Source organism: Terrapene carolina, unplaced genomic scaffold (assembly GCF_002925995.2).
Source record: "Terrapene carolina triunguis isolate 2854851 unplaced genomic scaffold, T_m_triunguis-2.0 Scaffold131, whole genome shotgun sequence".
In the NCBI taxonomy this organism is placed as follows: Eukaryota; Metazoa; Chordata; order Testudines; family Emydidae; genus Terrapene; species Terrapene triunguis.
Genome location: NW_020664482.1, coordinates 22,913,246 through 22,918,560, shown reverse-complemented (window position 1 = coordinate 22,918,560; position 5,315 = coordinate 22,913,246). Strand labels below are relative to the sequence as shown.

Below are 5,315 nucleotides of genomic sequence, written 5' to 3'. Positions count from 1 at the left end.
TAAAAGGCTCTGTTCTAGATGCTTAAAGCACAACTGTCCAACTATTATAAGCTCAGGTGTTTTGGGTCTTGTCTGTAACAGCTCTTACTTACTTCTCCATTTCTACTAGTTAATTCACCCTGACATTGACTGTTGGAGAAGAGACAAGAAAGAGGAGTTTGTACTCAGTCACCTTGCTATTACCCCAACTGTGCACGCTCATGAAACCACCTTCCTTTGTACACCAGTCCTTTGGCTCTGGACTCTTTTTATGTAGTGCATGATGACAAAATGTGAGCTTGGCAGCCTTCTCTTTTATTCCCAGAACAGATGTACTGCTATTGCTCAAGCTGCAAATTTCCTCCAAACTCCTTGCTATGATGCCTTTCCCCTGAACTAGCAGGAACTCCTTAAGAAGCAAGTTCAGTCTCCAAGGCCCCAGCAATCCCTGGTCTCTTCTGAGATTGACAACCAGGTTGCCAGTTAGTGCCAGCGTTTGTTGGGATGTGGACTGAGATTTATATCATTTGGACTGCTGCCAGACAGGTAACTTCCTATCACAGCTCACTAGTCAGCTGGGCTGGATCCAAGCTGGAAACAGAGGCAAATGGCTCAATGTGCCACTATCCGTTCCATGAGACATCCAGTCCCCCAAGCTCTGCACACTTATCTGTAGCCATACACAACCTTGCTTCCTTACTCCTCTTTACATCTTCCAGGTAAAGATGAAATTATCTGTGTCTGAGCCAAGAGATAGTGCTACCCATAAGCAAAGCAAGGCTGTATTCCTTACTTTGTTCCAAACTCCTCTTGAAGCCAAAGGTGTTGCATATGAGTGAGCAGCTACAAAAGAAATTTTTAATTAAGAATTAAAGTAATAAATCAATGGAAGTTTGTTTTCACTACAGCTGAAAGGCCAAAACTGTTTGATATTTGCCTTGGAAAGATCAACAGAGTCAAGGGCAAAACCAACCGCAATGAATGAAATGATAGATTAATCTATTGTTTTCACGTATGACAGTTGAGCTCTGAACCGTGCAAGCAGGCTGCAAAAGAACACCTCCCTCCATATTCCCTAAACTGAGTTCATTTTGTTTTTCCAAATAGGTCCTTCTGGGGTCTCAGGTCAAGTTCCTATGATTTGCCTCCAGAATAAGTCAAACCCTACCTCATTTTTCCAAGCTTCCTAGATCATAGCAGTGTGGGCTAGTACAGAGTGCGCGTGGCCTTTGCAAATATTCAGCCCAGTCCTGCAAGCTGCTAGGTCTGGAGTGCTCTCAACTCTAACAGGACTACCATGGGAGTTGAGACCACTCAGCAGCTTATGGGATCATTTCCTGAATCCAATTGTATAGTAGTGTGTGAAGGGACTCTCTGCCTGGTGAGACCCAATTCCTTGAAGAGTTATCCCAAATTGCAGTTTTTCCTCCTTCTCACTCCAGTGCAGTGACCCATAAATTCCAATGGATCATCCTGTCCTTCCTCTGATCACTAATACTCAGCCACTGACAGGTCATCTTCTTCCCACGTCCTTCTCCCTAATCCCCTAGAGTCTCTGCAGCCTACAACCTGTTCCTCTTGGCCCCCTTACTGCTGCTTCTTAACCCTGCCAACTATTATTGGTGATATTCAATCAGGGAGATGGGCCTGGCTAAGAATGAATCATCTGTCACACATTGGCTGCTGGACTCTGATTTCCTGGGGCGGTCTAATCTTACACTTTGGGGATTCCCTGGATCAGAGGTTGTCTCAGGATGCATTTCATCCTCCACAACTCTGGACAAGACATGAGAGTTGAAGACTGGAGGTGGGCTAGCAAAGTTACAGCCAAAGATTGTCAGAACTGCTGAGAAAGATGTGAGCAAAGGGAATAGGCTGCAGGCAGGAAGTAACAATAAATTATATGGTTCACTATTGTTTCATAAAGGAAAATGAGTTCAAGAAGAAGCCACATGATGGGTAAATTATGTTAATCTTTCTGGTGATTCCAATTGCCATGGATCCAGAGAAGCTTTTTTTATTGAAAGTTTTGAATGCATGAGGTATTCATGCAAATGCTGGGCTGACAGTCTACAGCAGTGGTTCTCAACCTATTTACCATTGTGGGCCACATCCAATACTACCTGTATGGCCCTGAGGATGTGACATGGACTGCAGCTCTGTGCTGATTGGGCCGAAAGTGGCCTGCGAGCTGCAGGTTGAGAACCACTGGTCTACAGCCAAGTTCAGTGTAGGCAGGTATCTGAAGTCTTCCCCTATGGAAGCTTTACAAGTGTTCCTCCATCCTGACCTGCAGCTCCTGCTATTGCAGTCATGGACCCTCCCACAGTTCTGAACCTCGGGCTTGACCGGCAGCGTCCCCTGTTAATTCAGTCCTGGGCTTCTAGTCAGGAGAGAGAGACAGAGAGAGATTTTGGTTCTGGGCCACCTTTAAAATAAAATGTCTGTTTTTTAAAACATATATTATAATGGTCCCATTGTGCACAGCAACACTAGAGCTGTCTGCCCCACGACAGGCAGGGAACTTCTGGCAGGCAGCCCGCCCAGTGTTTATGAGCAGTGTACTGTGAAAATGACCTGGAATACTCTCATGGACGCAGCTCCTGGTTTATATTACAGCAGAAAAATCATCATCACTGCCAAAAAAAAAAAAAAAGGACAAAAGGCCACCAAACAATAATGCCACCATAAATAAGGTCTATAAAATAAAATATGAAGAAGTTGCATAACTAACCAGGTCTATGTCACACACATGCTACTCAGCTTGGGAAGAGTCCTCTGGGTCATGTAAATTACTCATTCTATGTGGCAAAGGACCCAGTAACTAATCAAATAAAGCATGTGCAGGCTTACAACCCTCATAAGGAAATGAAGGCAAGAATTTTGAAGAACTTAATCTCTCACTTCTGCAAACCTTTGCTCAAATTCTGAGCTGGATGGGAAGAGAAGATAGATATGTTGCTCATACTGATCTCTAAAAGATTTTTGTCCACATCACTAAACTACCATAGTATTGGCAGCCACTGCTAAGTATGAGGCCTGAGACTGGGATAATTGTTGTCTTTTTTATAGTGCCTTCCCTCATGCTGAAGAAACACTGGGATTGCTGTACAACTGGACAGCTGTGGATGTTTGTGGGATGGTTCTCAGGGTACCCAGGACTGTGAGTCACCTTGTTACCCCCTGCCTCAAGTGTGAGGGAGTCTTGCTTGTGCTTTGCTAGTTGTCAGCTTGCTAAAACCACCCGCCTACTAGCTACTCAAGCCCTCTCCTTCAATGTCAGCCTGTACTTTTCCCCTGTTGGTTTTGGATAACTTCATGCAATGACTGTATTTAAAAACAAAACTAAACTATTTACTACATATATTTGTTAAATCCTGAAATGTCATTTAATATTAGCAACACACCACCACACAATGGTTGTGACAGTAACAGATTGTGCACAGGGATAGTCAACTGCCTCAGGTGGGTTGATGGCATTTGGTTTCCATAGGTGCCTACTAATAAATACACTTGAGGCAAAAGGTTCTCTCTGTGGTTGCTGTGTGTTTCTGCTTAAATATTTTTAATCTGCAGTACTGACTGTCTTGCATCTGACGCACCCAGAAACATTGGGCCAAATTTTCTGCTGGTGCAAATGGGTTGTCAGGAGCTGGGTGAAACCTTGTTATGGGTTGAGTTAAAACCTTATTGAGATTCATAGGTGTGAATACACCTTTCAATTAACATAATTGTAACGATAAGCCCCCACCTAGGACAAAAGGAGTATGTGACCCCACGCAGGAGTTTTTCTTGAGTATTGTTTGGGGGGGAATGTGGGTACATGTGAGTGTGAGCAAGAGAAGGCAGAACACAGAAGACCAGAGAGAAACACAGTCACCATGAAGGAGCAGCTGAAAGTGAAGTATCTGACCCTGGAAGAAACCTGGGGAGAAGTTTTTTGGGTGGGGTATGGGCTGAAAAGAGAGTGTTCTTGGTGCTGTGAGTAAAATAAGCTGTTTCCTGCTATTTGATTCCTTCTGTGTTCAGACACATAGGACTTTGTATAGTCCCTGTGAATTACAAGATTGCATTGAAGAAATACTTGACTGTCACCAATTTCTCCACCTAACTGGAATATCCCCAAGAAATTGAACATTAAGTAGCTGCTCAGGTCAGGGGCAACATGAGCAAAACTCCATTGAAATCAATTTACAGCAGTAGTGAGGATTTGGCTTATCTTCTTGGTTTTTTTCTTAATTTAGCTTGCTATAAGGCTCAGGCTCTTCTCCCCACCATGAACAAACTGGGATGTGAATGTAAAAACATCATTACTGTTACAGCTGGCATCTAGTAGTGCCAGCCACAGAAACAACAAGGGTATAAAGGAGGAAGCCTAAACTGAAAAGCTCTGAAGGGAGTAAACTCTTCGTTGCTCATTGGTCTGACCGTGTAACTCCTGTTTTTGAATCCCTCCATTGGCTTCCTGTCTAATATCATACGAAATGTATGCTGTGTCCCCCAAAGCGCTACATATTCTGCCCCTCCCTGCTTATCCTCTCTTGTCCGGCTTCATGTCACCCTGTCCCCTCCATTCTGCCAAGGCTCTCAACCTCATCCTACTTTCTTGGATTTTCACATAATCACCTCCATGCTTTCTTCCATGCAGTCCTTATGCATGGTTTGACCTCCCTTGGGTTGTCCACTTTAAGTCCCTGTAGAGACCCAGGACTACTGTGCCAGTTACAGTGAATCTTGCTGATTTATACCTTCATTGTACATATCTTGCCTATTGTTTTTCTCCTTCCCCTGACCTATGTCTTTAGATCATAAGTTTGTGTGTCATTCTTGCACAGGGGCTATGCTAATCTTCTCTGTATCATTCCAATTGTAGTATATGTGTGAGCTCTAAGCAGGGAGTATTCTTACATGTTTGGAAAGCACCTAGCACATAATGGATGCTACTGTAAAAAAATAATCATAACAACCACCACCACACCACCAGGGAGGCATCCATGAAAGGAACAAAGAATGTAGGCCATACTCACAGGATGGGGACTCTATCCTGGAAAGCAGTGACTTTGAAAAAGATTTGGAGGTCATGATGGATAATCATCTGAACATACACTCCCGCTGTGACCAAAAGGATTAATGCGGTCCTGCGATGTATAAACAGAGGACTCTCAAGTAGGAGTAGAAGGATTATTTAGCCTCTGTATTTGGCACTGGTGCAACCTCTTCTGGAATCCTGTGTCCAGTTCTGGTGCCCACAATTCAAGAAGGATGTTGGTAAATTGGAAAGGGTTCAGAGCGGAGCCACAAGCATAATTAAAGGATTAGAAACATCCCTTATAGTG

At 43.7% G+C, this 5,315-nt stretch overlaps 1 non-coding gene across 1 annotated transcript; it reads right to left on the bottom strand.

Annotated features, from left to right (window-relative positions):
- Positions 1 to 4,769: 4,769 nt before the first annotated feature.
- LOC112104796 lies at positions 4,770 to 4,872 on the bottom strand. Its single transcript, XR_002907947.2, has one exon. It is a non-coding gene; the product is annotated as a U6 spliceosomal RNA (small nuclear RNA).
- Positions 4,873 to 5,315: the final 443 nt, after the last annotated feature.